Below are 21,444 nucleotides of genomic sequence, written 5' to 3'. Positions count from 1 at the left end.
CCTTTGTCAAAGCCGGATGTTTAGTTTAGTTTTCCAAATTGGTCTTTTTTGAGGTTGTAGGCGAATAAACTGAGAAAGTATCAGACCCTAAGAAAATCTCTATAATTTAAAACATCATTCTAATTATCTCAAGAAACCTGAACACGCTAAATTCAAATTATAAAAACCAGTTCACTTTTGATGATTTCGGATATTATTTTAGAATGCATCGAAATTTTAGAATAACTATTTAGTCGAAAGTTTTTGTAGTCCTAAAAAGGACCGGTGGGTTCACGTGGTCTTGTAGAATCAGTTTGTGTCCTTATCAGGCTCCGAAATCTTCGAATGTGAAAATTGAGGACTGACTCTACTCTCAGCAGCTTCGCTTCGACTAGAACTGCTTCGGCAGTCGCCGGCAACAAAAAGTGACTTGACTAGAAAATGAATTGACTAGCGTTGACCGGCGAGGATGACTGGTGAACTAGTCCAGTCAGTGGTTATTTTAACTGACTCGACTAATGAATACAAATCTGCCTCTTCATTCAACTGACTTCAATCCACACTTCCATTTCCCCCTGACACTAATTCATACCCGCGTACACAATCTTATTTTTACGTCCATATAAAGAGAAACGAAAACATGATTTCTGATGCAAAAATAAGTTACCCCATCAATGGACGGTTTAGTGTCTACCCATCGTGAACTCAAACCAACGAACTTAGACATTTATCAAGTATGCTATAAAGGTCCTCGCTTCAGTATTAGTAAGTATCAGGCGTGCAAAACAGCGCACACGCACTGCACGTTATTTTATACGTGTAAGTAATTTTCGTGTACGATGCAAAAGAATCTAGCTCACCTGTAGCATATGTCAAACCACGTTGAACTCAAACATCGATGCATGCACATGTACATGGGAGAGAGAGAAAGAGAGGAACGAATTCATTTTGGAGGAAGTCACTTCAAAATGCAATAGGGCTCTTGCTACACATACATGCAGAGCATCTGCTGGGTAAACATCATTTGTTTACATTCGTAGCTTGCGTAGCCAGTAGAAGCGGATTCATTATCAATCGACGTTCTTGTAGATGATTTAAATATAGTTGCGATCTTTCTACTAGCGCGAAATATTTCATAGAACTAACATGAAATTTGTGAAACAGTTAGGCAAGCTATTTACCGAACAAGAGACGCATATTGCTTAACTTACTAGCACCTATTTCGCGAAAATCATATCTGAGGGTTGTTTGATCTTTCTGGCTAAATATGTTCTTAATTTCAACATAATCATCTGCTTTTTTGGCGAAACTAACCACCGATTAAGGATATCTGTACACGGATATTCATTATAGTTTACTTCTTCACGAGACCAGCATTTCAGGGCAAAAAGCACAAAGCCTAAATGGGAGTACACTTCACCTAATCCGGCTATACAATCGCAATGTGCAATTTGCACTGTTTCTGTGAAACTTTTTGAATAATCAATCTGCTTCTATTGATATGGACAGAAATATAACAGACATTTTTGACGCTAAAGTTAAATATTTCTATGTAAATACACATATGTTCGCATATTATTAATACAGAGTAGCACGTAATTTTTGTAACTATGTCACTAAAATAATTATTTTTACAAAGCTCAATCTTGTCGATCCGTATAAATCCTATACAGCTATCTCTTATGCCTGCCCAACAGATCACTAACACAAATGCACGCTGCAAGCGCCTTATGAGGACAATTTGACTGGGAAGAATGAAATGATATAGTCGAGTCGGTAGAGGGAGATAGCGACTAAACGCCCGACTGACTGTTCAGTCGTTTTGGCGGAGAAACTGCGTGAAGAAGCCAAAAGTCATTACTAACTGACTATGGATACAGTCAGTCAGTTAGTCAGCTGACTATCTTTAGTTGACTATGACTATGCAGAGCTCTGGTCCTTATTGCTAATGCACACAGCGCACTCAGTAGGAGAAGTGGGAGTAACACGGGCATGTTAAAAGAACTTCAATTGTATCGTTGGAAACTCATGTTTCCCAAAACTTCAATGTAGTTTCTTACAGTTCAATGTACTGTTATTCTAAATAATCGGCCATATGTTTTACAAAATTGAGATTGAAACAGAAAAAAAGGAAAAATTTGAAATTAAAAAGTTAGATTAAAAGTTTTTTTCGATGCGGGTAATATGGACATAAAGTCCAGGTTTGTAATCTACGAAGCGTAGAAGTTCATCGCTCGCGACAGGAACAATTTCGCTGTCTCTCTCGCTGTCTGTCCAGTAATTGAACATACGGGGTGATTTGGACCACCCCTTTATCTCAAAAAGTACGGCTCAACTTGTATTTTTTATAATCCTTTTATTATTGAACCGTATGTACCTTACGTAAAAAAATTCGAGGGGTTGTATCCGAGACACAACCGCTTAGGACGTAGGACTACGCAATCTTTTTTTTTAATTTGTTGGTTTATTATTTCGGATATTATTTGCGAATACGTCGAAATTTCATGCATAACTCTTTAGTAAAAAGTTCCGGGGACCCTGAAAAGGTTTAATGACTTGCGTGGTTTTGTAGAATCATTTCGAGAAGCAACGATTATGTCTTGCCATTGCGAGAGCAATACACTAATTGGTCATATATCGCAATTTGTTTCTTTATAGCAATGCACGCATTGCACTGAGTACTTAATGAGAGGCATCTTCCGTGCATCGTCATTCAACAAGGATCAAACACTCGTCTAACAGATGCACACAGTTGCAGCGATAAAATGAAACATCGCGAGAATGACCGTTTATGAAAAATCGTTTCTCGACTCTCGGTCAAAACCGTCAGAACAGAGCCGATGCGCACGAGAGCAAATACAAATGGCAACTAGAAGTATCAAAGGTGTGCTATTTACATGTACAGTAAATGAACAAGTTCTAGGTTTCGCGCAACGAAAACAAGCAACAACACAAAAAGCCATGGCAAGCTCGGATGGTTGTGTTAATTACAATGCCAGATGCACTTCAAGTGAAATATTCGCCTGCGTTCACAGCTCGAAGGGAAACATAAAATACAAAGCGAGCAGAATTAACGACCTTTGTTGTTTCGGGCATAGAAAGATTCTGAGAATTTTCCTCAGATGAGATGTAATACTTATACGCTATTGACAGCTAACTTACTATGCAAGCGTGGAGTTTACTTCGCAAATATTCTCTTTTCACTATCCCCCTTCGTTGTTTCTATTCTAGCGGCTGAATAAGTTGCCCGTTGTTGACAGCTCTGTTCGGGAAATCATACAAATGGACAGAACAAATTTATGGGGGACTGGGAACGCTTCCAATTTTCATCAATTGAAACCATATACAGACTATGGGATTGTAATGTATAGCATATCAAACAAATCTTAGAAAAATTCCGATTCGATTGGTATGCAAATCGTTAAAATCCATTCGCAGCAAAAATAGTTATTAACGTTAACTTTATTTCATAAAAACGTGACCTGCTTTCTGATTTGGCACCCTTAATGTAAGACGTAGTCCTACGTCAAAAACTTTGGTAAAATTCGACAAATTGGTAGTAACATAAACAAAGAAAGCACTTTGATTGTAAAAATGTAAATCTTCCGATCGTGGTTTTAAGTTTTTTTCCGTTGATTAAACATTTTTTTCGTGTATTGTGCAGTTAAGTTCTGTTCGCCTACAGAAGACCTAATTGGTTCCAAATGCCGCGTAATTACAATAAAAAGATGGATGGATACAACGTTGGAAGTAAGAAGAGCTCGAAAGAGCAACGCAGGCCATCGAAGCATAGTAATATTATACTGAATTACTTTACATAAACATAAGTATATTTTTTTCGATGAAACCTACACTGGTCCAAATCACCCTATCAGATTTTAATGTCGAAAAATCACCTCTTTGTTTTTATTTCATATTTGGTAGTTTGAAACTTAATATAATGATTAAACACGATTGATTGAGAGAAAACAAGTGTAGATCAGTGTACAATGTGACTTTCTTCATTTAAACCGTATTGGTTCGGAAATATTAAGTGATTTGCTTAGGAGGTTCAAATTGCCCCCGCTTACCCCAATTGAAATACAACAAACAGAGAAAGCGATCGACAAAAGCTAGGACAACTCATATCTTGTTTGGTTTAGTTTCTTACTCTTCTTTCTGCATTTCGTCGACCAAGTGTTAGATAACAGGGGAGTGAGATGTGAGGTTGCCAAATGTTATAAAATTTCGGAAGATTATTTTTCCATGAGAGAAACATTTGTTTTCTGAGCCATTTTTGTATCAATTATTCAATTGAATGTCACATATACTAGACTAGAATTACTAGAAAACATAGATTTAATAGCAGGTTAATATGTTGAAATACATGAATTAAATAGCTGGTTTTTTTAATATGTCGCACTCATTTTATTTATCAAGAGACTACGGGCCTTATTCCCATATACTCTTTACGATGAAAACGAAATGAGCGACACATCAGTGAACTTCGTTTTACGAGTTAGTGAAGCGTCAAAGTCAATAATGGATTTCCGTTAAGTATATACGGGAATAAGACCCTATAACTCAACCCTGATTTCATTAAAATACTAACAGTACTGAAACACTGATAAAATTATGCATTCCCAAATTATGACATAGCGTTTATTCAGGTTTCAACATAATTTTGAATATTTTCTCTGCTACATTAGCTGTTATTTGTTATTTGGTCCTAATTTGATTGCTAACTGCTTTAACGTTGGAAAATAATTGAATGCTCTTCTTTGCTAGGCCACTACGACTATGCTATGTTAGATGGCAAGAGAATCACAAAAACGGGGTAGTGGAAATTCCAATGATATATTTCCCTCTCTTCGGGAACTGAACACAGGGAAATACACAAAGAATCAATAATTGAAAATTTCACCCAATTGAAATGTGAATGTAAATATTATACAATTTTGAATATATTTGGCAGCACTGTGAACATGTTGGAAATCCCATTTTTGTATATTTATCTTTGTAAATCATTTTCCTCATCAACATATCAGGAGCCGAGTTTTGAGTGATCCGGGTTTGATAGGAAAAGTGGCCCGGAATCGCCCCTCTGTTGTAATGTCTCGTCTCAGGAAAAAGGAGTTGAATACTATTCGATTTGATTTCAACATTTCACTGCCCATTTCAACTAGAGATTAAATGGATATCCGGTAACTATCCGGTATCCGGTCTATCCTGCCAATTTTTGCTATCCGGCCGGATAACGGATATTAGAAGAAAAAAAATTATAGGAGGTTGTGTTCAAGACACAACCGCATTGTTGACGTAGAACTACGTTGTAGTTTAATTCAAGTCGCTTGTTTATGACTACGGATATTATTTTATAATGCTATATAATGCTGGTCGCCTTGAAAGGTTTTTTATTGTAGAATTATTTGACGATAAATGTTTGATGATTCATTCCTTGTGCTCACAGAACAATACATGCTCGAGATAAGCGCAGCTGTCATCCTGGCAAGCGAAACCAAATCACATACAAAATTCCAGAACGACATTTACTTTCTTGGTTACTAAATAAACTCTATCTGTTAATCTCAACAACCTCGAAAAGAGTAGCACTTTCTGTTAATATTGCCAGTCTAGATGTTTCGTATCTAGAACGATACTGAAAGTTTGCCTTCCTACCTTGCTTGAGACTTCAAACTTCTTCAGTTCATTCGTCTTTAACCTTCAGGCCCTTGGAAAACTTAACTTTATCCATAATATTACTCTTCCACCCCATTGCCTTGAGAAAGGCTTCCGATCCCTCGCCGTCGAGCTCGCCCAGCAAATATGTTGTTCAGTCGATTTCCTCACGAAGAATGAAAGTTTGCCTCAGCGAGATCCACTGTTTATACTCTTGGCAAATATTCCCCTTCGTTCTTCTTCTTTTCCTTTATTCGCGGAGACTTAACTAGAGATGGGCAAACCGTTCATGAACTGTTCAAAAGAACTAGTTCACCAAAAAGAGTGAACGAACGGTCGTTCTTTTTTACTGGGCAACAGTTCACATGAACTGCTTATCCAGTTCAGAACGAACTGTGTACGAAGACCGCTGGCTGAACTGTGTATACAGTTCAGAACGAACTGTGTACGGTGAACGATGAACTGTGTATGCACAGTTCAGAACGAACTGTTTACGATGACCGCTGGCGGAACTGTGTATACCAGTGCTTGGAAATATCTGTATCACATCAATCTTTTCAGCTGAATTTCCGGCCACATTCGATCATTATACCATTGCATTCGGGATACCGAAAATGAACCAACGTCAAACCTCACAATCACAGCAAGCCACTCACAGTTGATTCATCCAGTTTTGTTCATTCTGTTTTTCGTTCTGTTCTGCGTTCACGGAATGTGAGCAAAAGAAAATATCCCTAGTTTTGTCATTCATTGCCATTAACATACCAGTTCATTCGCTATCAGCATCGTTCTCGGACACTGACGAAACAGAGAAATTCGTTGAGGAAGATAAGAAAGTACAGAATGCTCATAATAGTGACAAGAAATTAAATTGTTCAAGCATGCAAGGTTTCCGTCTCAGTTAAATTGCTTTTATTTCACATAGCGAGTATGCAATTCCAATTCCACTTGTCAGAAATGCTTCAAAAGAAGAATTCCGATGTAAAAAATACCGTCTTGACTCAAATTTCGAACATTATTTTTTTTGTTAATTCTGAACACACGAACATAAAATGGTGGTGTCCAAGACACGACCGCAATGGGAATATTTCGAGCTTCCTTTTGCAAGCGGATCAAACTGTGCTATAGGATTAGCGGATGAAATTGCCAACATCCAGTTTTGGCTGACGAAGTTTGCATTCGCTGCTCGGATCGGTTCTGCAGAATGCCCCCTCGCCGTCCAAGCCTAAGCAATCCTTAGCTGTGAATGTGCATACAGATCTTGCTCTTGTGTTGGCATTTCCGCTTGCGCCACCGATTTGCGTTGCCCTTTCGGAGTAACTTCAAAAACAACTGAATAACCAAGGCCCGGTCTCAATGAGAAAATCACACACATATCGGGATACTGAAAATGAACAGTCACAGCATTCCTGACAATTCAATGGCAATGAATAAATGTAAATGAATTCTCATGACTCGAGCTTTAAGGAAAGCTCAGAGAGCACGGAATGAATATGAATGAACACAGTTGTAAGTTTGTTTGCCGTCGAATGAATGACAGCAGCATCGACAAGCAAAATAAACGCGTTACACTGATAAAAATATATTTTCAATGTTACTTAACAAGCTCAATATTTCCAAGCTCTGGTGTATACAGTTCAGAACGAACTGACCGCTGGCTGAACTGTGCATACAGTTCAGAACGAACTGTGTTAGGTGATCGGTGTATAAGAGAAAAGCGAGCGAACGAGTGATAGACGAATGATGCTGCAATGTAAATAGTCCTCAAATTAATGAATGGAAACAACGATAGCCCCATGAAATAACAAAAATGAGATGTTGGTATTGTCGTTTTCATAATAAAACGCAATTTTTCAGGATACGATGGAACCAGCGTCACACAAGCATTCAGCATAGCATTTATACAGAGAAATAACAAAACAAATGACGAAATTTGACATTTGTATGTATGATGCTACACGTTTAAAAACAAAAAAAAAACTTTTAAGTAGCTCGACTGCGAGTAGCCCCATACATGCAATTCAAATGCCGAACACAGTGTGAGCTGCTGACGAGAATCTAGATACTACAGCATTGGCTTACCAGCGATGCCAGATGATTTTTCAAATGTCCATCAAATAGTCAGAAACGGCAATCAGGTCCGAATTTTTGATAGATGATCGATCCGAAATCGACTTCTCTATTGGCAGTTTTCGTCTCAGGGTTTCAGTTGCATTTATCATTACACAATTTTATCGCGAAATACACGCTGACCGTATATAAAAATGCTTTGTGCTGAATTTCTTCGAACTGAAGGTACTATCCGAAAAAGCAGAAAGGCAAAGGGATTTGGGCCAGAAATTGGAGCAACAAATACAGTATTGAAGGAACTCTACGATGAGGATCCTCTAGAGTACAGAGAAGTGTTGAGAAAAAACACCTGAATAAGTGGAAACACTGTTGGATTTCATTGGTCCAAAAATACAACGCTAAGATACACTCATGAGGAATGCTATACCTGCAAGAGTGAAATTAAAAAAAAAAACGACATTGATGTGCCTTTCTTCTGGAATATCGTTCAGATTGTTGACGATATTTTTTAGAATCTCAAAAGCATCCATAGCTAAGATAATTCCGGAAGTATGTGATGCTATAAATGGCCGTCTAAAAGGTTTTTTTAAATTTTATTTATTTCGCCTTGCCAGCAGCTTCGTGTACCAATTTTTGAAATGAAAATGATAGTAAATTTGCAGGTAAAATAAATACGCGTCAAAAATTAAAATAATGAATGAGAATGTACTTATTTCTGTCTTCTGTTTCTTAGAACAATATTTTTTTAGCAAGTTGTGAGTGAATTTTGAATGGAAATTGTGCCTAATAATGATTCTATATTAGAGATTTTCAAGAAAACTATCTCAAAAAGAAAGCGTGCCTGCCAGCATGAAAAACAAAATAACAACGATTCCGTTTAGAAACTATGAGAGTTTTAATTGTTTTTCCAATAATTCTCAAGTCTATAAATATCTTCGCATATTTTCAAATCTTAAAAATAGAGACATTTCTTTACATTTGGCATTCCTGATTCGAACGCTAAATGCTGTTTTTGACGTTTTGAGGGATGCGAGTGAGAGTAAATTCAAAAAACTTTGAAGTAGCTCGCACGCTGGATCACACATGACACTAACCGGCATGATGTGTTTTCACACGGTGTGAGTAGCTGCATTGTAGTAACTGACTAGAACGACTCATATGCTTACTCGCACAGTCTGAACCCGGCTTTAGTTTTACAAGCCAAAGTTTTAGGTATATACGAAAGACGGGTCCTATAAGTATATTGACTATTTGTTCATGCCTAATATTTTAACAAGATTCTCATTAACACAGTATTACATGTACCAATTTCATGAGCTCTAAGAAGAAATTCCGTTCCAAAATAAATGCCTAGATTCTACTTTCATGGACCAAGCTCAAGAATATTTGTGAAAATTGGCACTTCGCAAAAATTAGAAATTGAACCCGAAGCACCCATCACAATTTGTGATAAGCACTGTCCTCGCTAAACATTCATGGAAACAGAAAAAACAATTTCACATAACTTATCATGAGACAGTTTCATCGTATGATACGAAAAGTAAAAGTGTGTTGTTTTTCAAACAATCCTATTATGCAACTTAGGACTTATTTCCGCATTTCGCTATTCTCTGCCATTCTAATCCCACAAAAAGTAATCCTTCTAACAATGCATTCCATTCCACTCACATTGTACCATTCCAGACGGATCAGCCAGTTGTTCGCATTACTTTCTCCTTTTTCGTCCTAAGTTATGTGTCCAGCGGTTTCTACACTTCTATTACCACCGGACCGTGCCACTTTGATATTATCATTTCATGTGTATATCACAAAAACACCTGCTGAAAGTTGTACCAGCTGCTTCACACTTTCCCTTGAACTGGTTGTTATTGCTTACAGAGAAAAATCGATAATCGATCCAATAACAAAATAATTCGCACGCACTCGTCTGCACCATTAAACCCAACTAACGATAGAAATGTTCAACATTTACCGAATTTTATTTCAAACAAACGTCATCGTTACACGAAACTTCCTTTTGAGGCTGAAAGGCATTATTTTCAAGATAAAACGAAAACTATTCGCAGCAATTTCACTCTTTGTTGTGCAGTTGTGTTGTGCTTTTATTTTTTACATTTGTTTTGGATTGACAGTATCCTCTGCAGCAGAATGCGCACAGGTAAGAAGTGGAGGGCTATAAAAAAGTCTGTCGGCCCTAGAAACTACTCTCCCGAATGGCACTAAAGCGGACCTTATGGCGGGTTTACATTAGGGAGATATATAGCTATAGATGGATTTATTCACGCGAAAATAGGTGTAAACGGGTGAGAATAAATATGATACACTTATTCGAGGTATATATAACTTGAATAAATTCAGCATATGTAAACGCTTGTGAATTTCTCACTGGTGAGAAATCACTAAAGTTGGATGCAGTTCTACTTCAGGTGAATAAATTCTCCGAAAATATGAATATATTCATTATGGCGGGTTTACATTAGGGAGATCTATAGCTATAGATGAATTTATTCACGTGAAAATAGGTGTAAACGGGTGAGAATAAATATGATACACTTATTCGAGGTATATATAACATGAATAAATTCAGCATATGTAAACGCTTGTGAATTTCTCACTGGTGAGAAATCACTAAAGTTGGATGCAGTTCTACTTCAGGTGAATAAATTCACCGAAGATATGAATATATTAGTTCACGCTAGTGTAAACGGTTGATGCGATTTCTATAAATCTCATCATATTTCTTCACATGAATATATCCCTAGTCTAAACCCACCCTTATAGAAGTTCACACTAGTGTAAACGGTTGATGCGATTTCTATAAATCTCATCATATTTCTTCACATGAATATATCACTAGTCTAAACCCACCCTTACACGGTCAATATTATTGTCAATTTGATGTCATTTGAGAGTATAATGAGAGCTGAACACATAATTTTAATAGAAAATTAATTTCGTATCCAGATGTTGACACCGTACCGTTGTCATCGCGGATACACTTCATTTTATTTTTACTGTGGAGTGTAAACGGAAATAAGGACCGTGGTAAAAATGGTTTACTAATTTCCTGATGATTTTCTTTATGAAAAATGAAAGCTTTCCCGAAGAATCTAGCAGTGATGAAAAAATCGAGGGGTTGTATCCGAGACACGACTGCTTGGGACGTAGGACTACGCTTTTTTTTTAAATTTGTTGGTTTATCATATCGGATATTATTAACCCAGACCAACACAAGAGAGCACGTGACGAAAAAGATAAACGAGAGACTCAGAAGAAAAGGGATGTAAGTGGTTCGTTCGATTTCTCTTGATCAACTTTTTCTTTAGTTAATAACTCAATTGCAAAAACGTTCTAATTTTTTATCTGTGATGGTCCCAACAGGCCCTTTAATTCTTTTGTCTACCTCCACTCCATACGTTTCTTTTGGAATGGGAAATATTTTCCGGGACTGTATGAATCGTCACATTTATCTTCCGCGTATGGGTATCACTATGAGTCCTAGTCTAGTGAATTATATCTAAATTTTGCAGTCAGTGTAATATTATCATTTCAGTTATCATTAAGCGACGTTTTTGTCAGTAGTCAATAAAATGTTCTAGCGAAGTCAATTGTTGTCCTTTTGAATTGTACGATTTTTGTCATCTGTTTAGCGTCATGTATTCGTTCCGTTCGTATTCAACATCTTCCATCAAGTAATCAGGTAGAAATCCGATTTTTCATTTTATGAATAAAAACCTGGCAATTCCGGACAGTCCTTTGTCGTACGGACAACCATTGAAGCATATCCAACATCGAAACACTTGGCGTGTCCCTACTACATCTAAGTCAATAATCAAAGTGTGGCATTATAACAGCTCGTACGTAAGTCATCTTAGATTGAAATGTGAGATACCTATTGATTCGAAAGAGCACACCATATGTAACAGCCACCTTTTTAATATTATAGTCAACATGTTCTACAAGCGTTAACTTTTCGTCCATTTGCACACCTGTCGATAGTTTCACCATCGATAAACATAAAGTCTTTCTTCCGACTACCCATTATCATCCAGTAAGTCTTGGGAAGATTCAGACAAAGCCGCTTCATTTTTGAATATTCTGCTATTATCTGCAAGTCTTCGTTCACCTCCGCTATTGCAGTAGGCAAGTCAACATTTACCCAATAAATCGAAGAGTCATCGGCAAACAATTTCAACACACCTCTTCCTGTATGGCATTTCGTATCATTGATGTATATAATGAACAACAAGGGACCTAACACACTACCTTGAGGAGCACCCAAGTCATTCAGTCTCCGATACGATGTAGCATTTCCAAATATGGTCTTATGACTTCTATTATTCAAATAGCTAGTAAACCAATGCAAAACTACACCAACAATTCCTATTATCCGTAATACATGAAGAAGCTTTTGTCTATCAACAGTTTCAAAAGCTCTTTTGGAGTCCAAGAACACAGCTACCATTCTCTATATTAGTCTCAGTGGAATGATTCTTACGGAAGCCTGATTGTTCTGGAATCAAAATGCCTTTTTCGAATGGCATGATGAATTCTAAGCAACCACTTTTTTACACATAGCTCTAAAACTTTTTTTTTTGCAATTCCAACATATTTATGGGTTTATGTAGTTTTGCATCAGTAGTAATTTCGACATTCGGGATAGGTATTACTATAGACTCTTTCCAAGTTTCTGGAACTACACCGCATCGAAGACTTTCATTGACGATTTTAAATAACATTTTCATTCATCACCAACGACGCATCTTGAAACACTTGAGTTGATACATTTTCAATTCCTGATGTTGGTTTCAAATTCCTTATTATATCTGTGAGTTCTTGAATTGTCACTAATGAGAAATTACTCAAATACAATTCGTCTTCGATTGGATACATATCGAGAACCAAAATTGTCTGGCATGGAGGAATGCTTCCATGTATTCCAATCACACTATCAACAAAGTACTCATTCAATAGATTAACAATTCCATGTTCGTCTACTATTTCTATGTCGTCAAAGCTCATCACGTTTGATTTGGTAGTCTTTGAATTCAGAATTTTTTCAATTGTTTCCATAATTTTCGTCTTATTCCTTTCAAATTCTTCTTGAAATGTTGTGTTTTGCCTCTCTCAACACCGTCGAATACAGATTTCTAGCAGTAACATATTTATTCCAGTTACGCGCTGTTCTCTCTTGCCTATGCGTTCTATACAATCTATCGCGACGACTCTTTAAATCGGCCAAGTGGTTAGAGCCATGCTGTTTACTGGAGGTGTTGACACGGTGTTTATGTCTACTAGTTGTGATACAGTTTCTACCAATATTCTATCAAAAGTTTTCGCTTCGATGCGGATATCACGTTCGACAGTAACCATACAGATAAACTGACCAGACGTCTCGCGTCCTGCATTTCAACAAAATGTCCCGCGAAACGTCCCGCATTTGGCAAAAGGAACGAAAATGTCCCGCGATATCAATATATTTCAATATTACAATTTGATCATGTTGATTTTCTAGTGTGCTGGTTTGTATGCTGGACAGGAAGAGACAGGGTTGTTTGAAGAAAGAAGTATCGCAAATGAAGCAAATGTTGGCCGGAACCTCAATCATGGCTGATGAAAAGATGTATGTCGACATGTTCTTTTACCTTTCCGTGGGTAGTCAGCTATCTCTCCATTTTGACCATTCGCTTAAAAGTTTTCTATAGGCCGCAGCTGGGATATGTTGGGAAGGTTGGCGGTCTACGCGACAATGTTTATTTCCAGCCGATCCATTATCCATTCTCCAGTGATCTTTTGGCATAATGGGCTGATCCCCGTTTCGGCATAAAGACAACATCACCTTCGCAACTTTCGGCAAGCACTTCGTACTCGTTCCTCGTTCACCATATGACTCGATAGAAGAGCGGCTTGGACATTCCCTTTACGTCCGTCAGAGAAGGACCTTCTTCGAGAACTTGATGTGGATGATATATTCGACGTCATCGCTTACCTGGGGAACGTAAAGTACCCGGGACCCGGCCATTCGTTGAATTCTAGCATCAAGCACGTCTCGTCTTATGAGCACGAAAAGAAGTTTTCCACTTCTTTCGGCGGAAAAAATTTTTCACCAGCACCTCAAGCTACTCCTTCTGGGTGATTGCCTGCTGCTCAGATACGGCTGGTCTCGTCTGACGCTTCCGCATAAAAATGTCCATTTTGGCCAGATTCTCCTTCACCGTTTGGCCGGTTGTTTCGATCTCCCGGCTTAAGAGAGCGACAGGGAGAGGATGTTGTAACTACCAGATCGGCTATGCCTGGCGGACACAAAGTGTCTCAGGTAATTTGAAGAATGAATTTGAATCGCGCTTGCCAGTCTTTGATGCTCTAACTGAGCCAGTGATTTTCAGGCGTAAACAAAATCTAAACCACCGAAAAATCACAACTGAATGACGATACTTAGAAAGAAACAATACAGATCAGGTTTAATTGCAAGGACACATGTTAAGTGTTTCACGAGTAAATGAGACTCGCTAAACTATGGTTTATTTTCACATAACGTATATACATAACGTTTTGTTTTTTTTTTGTGTCCCGCGTTAGACCTTTGATCATCTGGTCACTTTAATGTAAGACCATGTTTTAATAAATTGCAAAGACTCATCTGATTATAACGAACCCATGATTTGACCAACACATTCTCGTTCCGAGTGTCTAAAACAAAACTGCTACCTGGTATAACACAAATAATATCGTGATCTGAAACCCGGTAATCATATAAAACATTGCTTCGCAGTTTTCATGGTTAGAAAAAAACTGAGTCTATTTTTGTACTACTCAATTGGGTTACCCTGGTGTCTTGTGCCACATACTGCTTCCGACCGCATACTTCTGTCACTCATCTCAGCTCACGACTCACACATACGGTTATAATTTATATTAAAATCTCCACAAATTATGTTTTCGATGCCATCATTCATCTCGTCTGAAAGCCATTCATGTTTAAGTATTCTCTGGAACCCATTTTCTATAGTTTTATAGTTTATATATAGTTTTCTATATTTCTATAGTTTCTTATAGTTATTATAGTTTTCTATAGAATCCGATTGATGAGGATCTGACCTATCTTTCACATTGTCAAATACAGCTGGGAATGTATTTGCAGCTAAGTTATGACCAGAAGAGAGAGTCGATATAGAAAAATCGATGATATCACTTACACCCCTTTCATTCTGAGCCCCTCAAATAGTCTTCGGATAAATTTCAGTAAAGAAATGGAAAAAGAATCTAAGAACTGAACTGAAGTGAAAAAAGCATCTAAGAGGTTGGGGAGAAGTGCAGACGAACTCTACACACCTTCTTCATGGATTTTTTTTTTCGTTTCCCTTCCTTGAGAGTTTCGAGAAACCGGTTCAACAAAAGCTGACAGAAGAAGTCATTGAGCAGGTATGTTTTATTGTTAAGTATAAATTATCATTTTATTGTCATTTTGGTTTCTCTTATTCTTGATGGGATTGTCAGTATTCCTTTTCATTATTGTAGTAATGACAGAATTTGTCGCGGATCGTTTTAGCCATCGTTGAACTGTTCCGTTAAAATGTCCTATGCATTGTTGATAAATTTTCTGTTTCACTGCCATCATTCGAGGTGATGTGCTCTGGATTAAATTTTTCCAAAAAATATGCAAATAACAAAAGGCAATCATAATCGTTGTGACTTTTTTGATTCGAAATTAATCAGTTTTGACGTAGGATTACGTCTTTCATTTCTATACCGGGGTGTAAAATCAAAGTTTCCATACTGTGACCAAATACATTTGGTTTTGTGATTTTACAATCTAGTGCGATCAACGTAAGACCACGTTTTTCGGCAATTTATTAGAGGTGCAATGAATCTCAAGAAGAAACTCCCGCTTTACGCGCACAGTCAAAATGATGTTTACTCAACAATTTCTCAAACGAGAAATTGTGAGAAAGTATGAGCGAACGCAAAAATTATGTAGACTGATTTGATGCAACAGATTTTTTGTCTATTGGAAATGGAATACAAATCATATCACAATACAAGCAATGTATTATGTATTATACAACTTTTGTGTGATTTTTCTGAATATTGTGCCTCCAACGTAACGCTCTCGTTTTCGAAGTCCCCCAAATATTCATTTATTCATTCATTCAGAATTCATGCAGATATAACTAAAAACAAATGATCACTAAATCAACGATAGTCCTACGACTTCCTGTTTTTGAAACACACGAAACCATGAACTTAAAATTATGAAGGCATTCTCTACGGCAACAAGAGCTTGTGACAATTTTTCATTGAATATTTGTCGCGGCGCATTCAATGATTCTGAGAGTAAGGCCTCACCATTCGTGTAATACTAAAGCCTCGTCCGCTATGAATACGTAAGAGAACAATCAGCTGTAAGTGCGCTACACATATAGCGTCACCGTCACCGTCCCGTCAACTATGCTCTTGGACTTATTTTGCCGACGTCAAAGTTGCCGGTGATGGTGTATGTGGGTGCTACCATACGATTTCCATGGTAGAATATTTGACATTTCAATCCTTTACGTTGATTTCACGGTGACGAGACGGTATATGTGTAGAGCACTGTATTCGGCAATAATAGTTGCTGGTAAATTCAGTTTCCCTTCCTGGAACAATTCCTCAAATTTGAAGGAAAACATAACTCCTCCATCCGAAATGCGACCGTTCATTCCAGCATCAACCATAATGAACTCCCTTTTCGCATTAACAAGTGCTCACAATACGCTGCTGAAGAATCACCTTTAATGTTAATACAAGAAGTGATGGTGATGTTGTATGTGAATCACTAAAGGAGGCAAAATATTGATTGATGTTAGATTGAATCGGAAAGCCTGGCTGTCATGATCTTCTTCTTCAATGGCACTAACGTTCCTAGAGGAACTTCGCCGTCTCAACGTAGTATTACTTGCGTCATTTTTATTAGTACTTAGTTGAGATTTCTATGCCAAATAACACGCCTTGAATGCATTCTGAGTGGCAAGCTCTAGAATACGCGTGATCACAGTGCAAGTCGGAGGAAATTTCTTTGACGAAAAATTCCCCCGACCAGAACGGGAATCGAACCCGAACACCCGGCATGTTAGTTATGACGCTAACCACTCGGCCACGGGAGCACTGGCTGTCATGATATTGAAGACAATTATTGTCAATTGGCGATCTAACGCAAAACGTAAACGATCGGTGAGACATCTGGATTTTGTTTTTGAACTAAGAAAATGATGCTAATGTAACCTAAAACTCAAAAACAAATCACGTATATTTTACTTCCGGGCTTTCCAAAGTAGTTCTCACATGCAGGAATCATGCATTTTTCTACTTGTGTTTGATTGTGCTCTCGAATTTCCTTCTTTAATTCAACCATTGTCAACATTTTTATAGTTTTCACTACTGAAAGAGGTAAATAAATAACATGTTATATATAAAATTGCGCAGAATTAAATTTCTTACAAACTCATCGCAATCAAATAATATTTTATGATTATAACATTGTAATTTATGGAAAGAACTACAAACCTTCCATAAGCTCACATGGCAAAATTTAAAATCATCATCACTTTCACCGAAGCGCCGCCTAGGTGTAGATTTGTACGTTAGATCGCCAATTAGGTGTCCATAAGAGCGGGAGGCAGATAATGTGCGATTACGCCGATTGTACAGTGTCGACGTCTGGTGGAGACTTTCAAATTCGCGGCCATAATTTGGGACCCAGACGAAAACGTAGGGCCTGATTCTTGACGGTGGAAACGGTGGAAACGAAATAAGTGCGCTACACATACACCGTCCCGTCATCGTGAAGTCAACGTAAAGGAATGAAATGTCAAATATTCTCCTATGAAAATCATATGGTAGCATTCACATACACCGGGCCTGATTCTCGAATACACTACGAATACACTTAACGCTGGAAACGGTATGAAACGCATTCGCGATGACAACGGTACGGTGTCGACATCTGGATACGAGATTAGTTTCCCACTAAAGTTATCATTATAATATCAAATTATCTTCAGATTAAATTTTTGTATGAGATTATTATATCACATGAAGAAAACAAAGTTTTCCACTCACATTGAATACCAGTTTGATACGAAGAAGTAAATTTTCATTAATGATTTTTTATTTGAAAAGTGCTCATTCTGCCTGAAAACTCATCATTATCTTCGACACTACACTAACCCGTAAAACGTAGTTCAATGGCGTGCCGTTTATTTCGTTTCCACCGTGAAGTGTATTCGAGAATCAGGCTCACCATCACCGGTAACACTGACGTCGGCAAAATAAGTCCAAGAGAATTGACGAATTTACGTTGGATTTACAACCAGATGGCGCAGCGAGTAAAATGAGGATGTTTTGTTTTTTTGGTATGAAATTCGTTCAAATTTTCTAGAAAAATCAGAATTTATCTTGAAATTTCCCGGTTTCATGTATTATTTCCACGCTGAAAAGGTTAGAAAATCATCGTTTTACAATGTGCTATGTATATAACGAAGAATGACTTGTTATAAGTATTGTAACTTTATTTTTTTTCGACTGAGTTAAAGGATGAATAGGGTGTTTTGCACTAAAAATACTGCAAATCCTTCTCGTATCGGTCCCTACATAATCAATGATATCAGCCAATTTAATATGATATCGATTTCATCGCAATTATGCATAGTATCAATAACCGGTATGAATTATCAAATTTAAAATTTCCGAAGATTATCTATGACTTTGGTCAAATCGCGTGTTGAAACCATCGTAGATATACAAAACTCCAACTTTCTTACCATATACTGACGACATTCAATGGCTGAAATGAATCTAAATTGAAATGAAATGAATAATCACCACCAAATCTTGCTTTTCAGTGCGTAAAATAAACAAGCACCCTCACTTTTGTGGTTCTGAGCTCTAATGTAGATGTCGCTTAAGGTGATTCAGCTTTGCGTAAATTCGTCAATAGTTGACGCATGGATTAGACATCAATTGAATATAGGCTACCCAAAATCAAAATCAATATGGCGTCATTTGTTTACCAACATACCATTTGCGAGGATTGAAATCGTTGAAATCACGGAAATTGCGCTGCTTTATTTCTAACTGCATAAGCGATTTTCATATTTCGGTTTCACATGGAGGTGTTCACATTCAACATGGAGTTTAAAGTTAGCCACTATTTGACTATATAACCGGGCCGAGTTGTAAACAACAGTAATTGTCAGAACCAAAATGTCAGTAAACCGCAGCAATATTGGGTACACTGGCAATATGAGGGATTTGATGTTTTAGTCATACCCCTGAGTTGACGGGACGTTGTATGTGTAGCGCACTATAAACGGCACGCCATTGAACTAAGTTTTACGAGTTAGTGAAGTGTCGTAGATAATAATGAGTTTTCAGGCAGAATGAGCACTTTTCAAATAAAAAATCATTAATGAAAATTAACTTCTTCGTATCAAACTGGTATTCAATGTGAGTGAAAAACTTTGTTTTCTTCATGTAATATAATAATCTCATACAAAAATTTAATCTGAAGATAATTTGATATTATAATGATAAATTTAGTGGGAAACTAATCTCGTATCCAGATGTCGACACCGTACCGTTGTCATCGCGTATACGTTTCATTCCGTTTCCACCGTGAAGTGTATTCGAAGTGTATTCGAGAATCAGGCCCGTAATTTCTATCAGAGTAGAAGTAGGGCCTGATTCTCGAATACACTACGTATAATTTAAATCGATTCAGTACTGCAGTAAATCGTGTTGCATGCTGAAGAAAACCATGAAACAGTAAATCATATTAGATCCTAATAAAGAACATATTACATCATATTGAAATGTCAATGAAATGCTTTAACATTGACAAGTTTCATTTCATAACAGCATTGTCTGAACACATACGGAAGAATAAAATAATAATTCAATTTAAGAAAGTAGCTCTTATAGTCGATTACTCACAAAACATCGCAACCTCTGGAGAGAAGCTAAACGGATCGAAACAAATATGAGCGAAACTAGGCTATAACAGACATTTTACGAAAATATTTTGCGCCATTTGTTTTCGTGTAGAGTCGTATTAGATGCGTTGACAATTCATGAATATATTCATATTAGATAGCAATTCAATTTCAACATAATCGCTATTATAGTCGGTCAAAGTTGCATATTCATCCAAACTAATTCGGTAAGCATTTGCCATGTATGTATATGGCCTCCTCTTTTGCATGCATATGCCAGTTAGGCGCATTATATGCCAACCAAAATTTAAGGCAGCGTATATATACGCTTGTTATGCGATTTAATGTTTGCTGGGAACTCTTCAGTAAAAAGTTTCGGGGACCCTGAAAATGTTTAATGGCTTGCGTGGTTTTGTAGAATCATTTCGAGATGCAACGATTCTTTCTTGCTTTTGCAAGAACAATACACTGATATGTCGCAATTTGTTTCTTTATATCAATGCACGCATTGCACTGAGTATTTAACGAGAGGCATCTTTCGTGCATCGCCATTCAACAAGCATCAAACACGCGTCTAACAGATGCACACAGTTGCAGCGATAAACTTCAAGTGAAATATTCGCTAACGTTCACAGCTCGAGGGAAAACATAAAACACAAAACGAGCAGAATAAGCGACCTCTGTTGTTTCGGGCACTGACAAATTCTAAGAATTTTCCTCAGAGGAGATGCAATACTTATACGCTAGCGACAGCTCATTTACTTCGCAAATATTCTCTTCTCGCTATCCCCTTTCGTTGTTTCTATTCCTCTTCTTCTTTTTCTTTGTTTACGGAGACCAACGGAGATCCAACGATTCATTCGTCTCCGACTGTTTCTATTCTAGCGACTGCATAAGTTGCTCGTTATTGACAGCCCTGTTCGGGAAAGCAATGGACAGAACAAATGTATGGGGAAATTGGAATGCTTCCAATATTCATCAATTTAAACCATATACAGACTATGGGATTGTAATGTCTAGCATATCAAACAAATCTTAGAAAGTTTCTGATTCGATTGATATGAAAATCGTTAGAATCCGTTCGCAGCAAAAAATGTTATTAACATTAACTTTATTTCATAAAAACGTGACCTGTTTTCTGATTTGGCACCCTTAATGTAAGACGTAGTCCTACGTCAAAAGTGCGGCCGCTGCAGTTTTAAGTGCGCTACACATACAACGTCACCGTCCCGTCAACTAGTCTCTTGAACTTATTTTTCCGACGTCAATGTTACCGGTGATGGTGTATGTGAATGCTACCATATGATTTTCATGGGAGAATATTTGACATTTCATTACTTTACCTTGACTTCACGGTGACGGGAAGTTGTATGTGTAGCGCACTTTATCCTGAAATTCAATCATTATCTTTGACGCTCCCCTAAATTCGTAAACGAAGCTTAATTCACGTTGACTGCATTGAGGTTCGTTTACGAGATTAGGGGAGCGTGAAGGATAATAATTGATTTTCAGGCGGAATGAACCCATTTTTGATTCCAAATGACTCTTTATCAAATAAGAAATATTAGTCTAACTAATTATACCTCTCAGTGTGACGATTAATCGATCATTTGGGGCGATTAATCGTATCGAAAAACAAACTGCTGAAAAGTATTCGATTAGCTGATGAACGATTAATTTCAAAAATCGGAGATCACTAATTAGAAGGCACGAAACCAATTTTAAAACGTGAAAATTTTAATGAAAATTCTCACATCAAGGTAAATGA

General features: G+C 37.3%; 1 protein-coding gene across 3 annotated transcripts in view; it reads right to left on the bottom strand.

The window, feature by feature from the left end:
- Positions 1-9,820, bottom strand: part of LOC129764439 (serine/threonine-protein phosphatase 6 regulatory ankyrin repeat subunit C) — a 38,980-nt gene extending 29,160 nt beyond the window's left edge. For 2 of the 3 annotated variants that reach the window (XM_055763513.1, XM_055763516.1), the window contains exon 1: positions 9,376-9,820. The gene's annotated coding sequence lies outside the window, so the exon portion shown is untranslated. The remainder of the gene's footprint in view (positions 1-9,375) is intronic. The other variant, XM_055763514.1, reaches the window with a different exon arrangement.
- Positions 9,821-21,444: the final 11,624 nt, after the last annotated feature.

This window comes from Toxorhynchites rutilus, chromosome 2 (genome assembly GCF_029784135.1).
Source record: "Toxorhynchites rutilus septentrionalis strain SRP chromosome 2, ASM2978413v1, whole genome shotgun sequence".
In the NCBI taxonomy this organism is placed as follows: Eukaryota; Metazoa; Arthropoda; class Insecta; order Diptera; family Culicidae; genus Toxorhynchites; species Toxorhynchites rutilus.
This window is presented reverse-complemented; position numbering and strand designations above follow the sequence as displayed.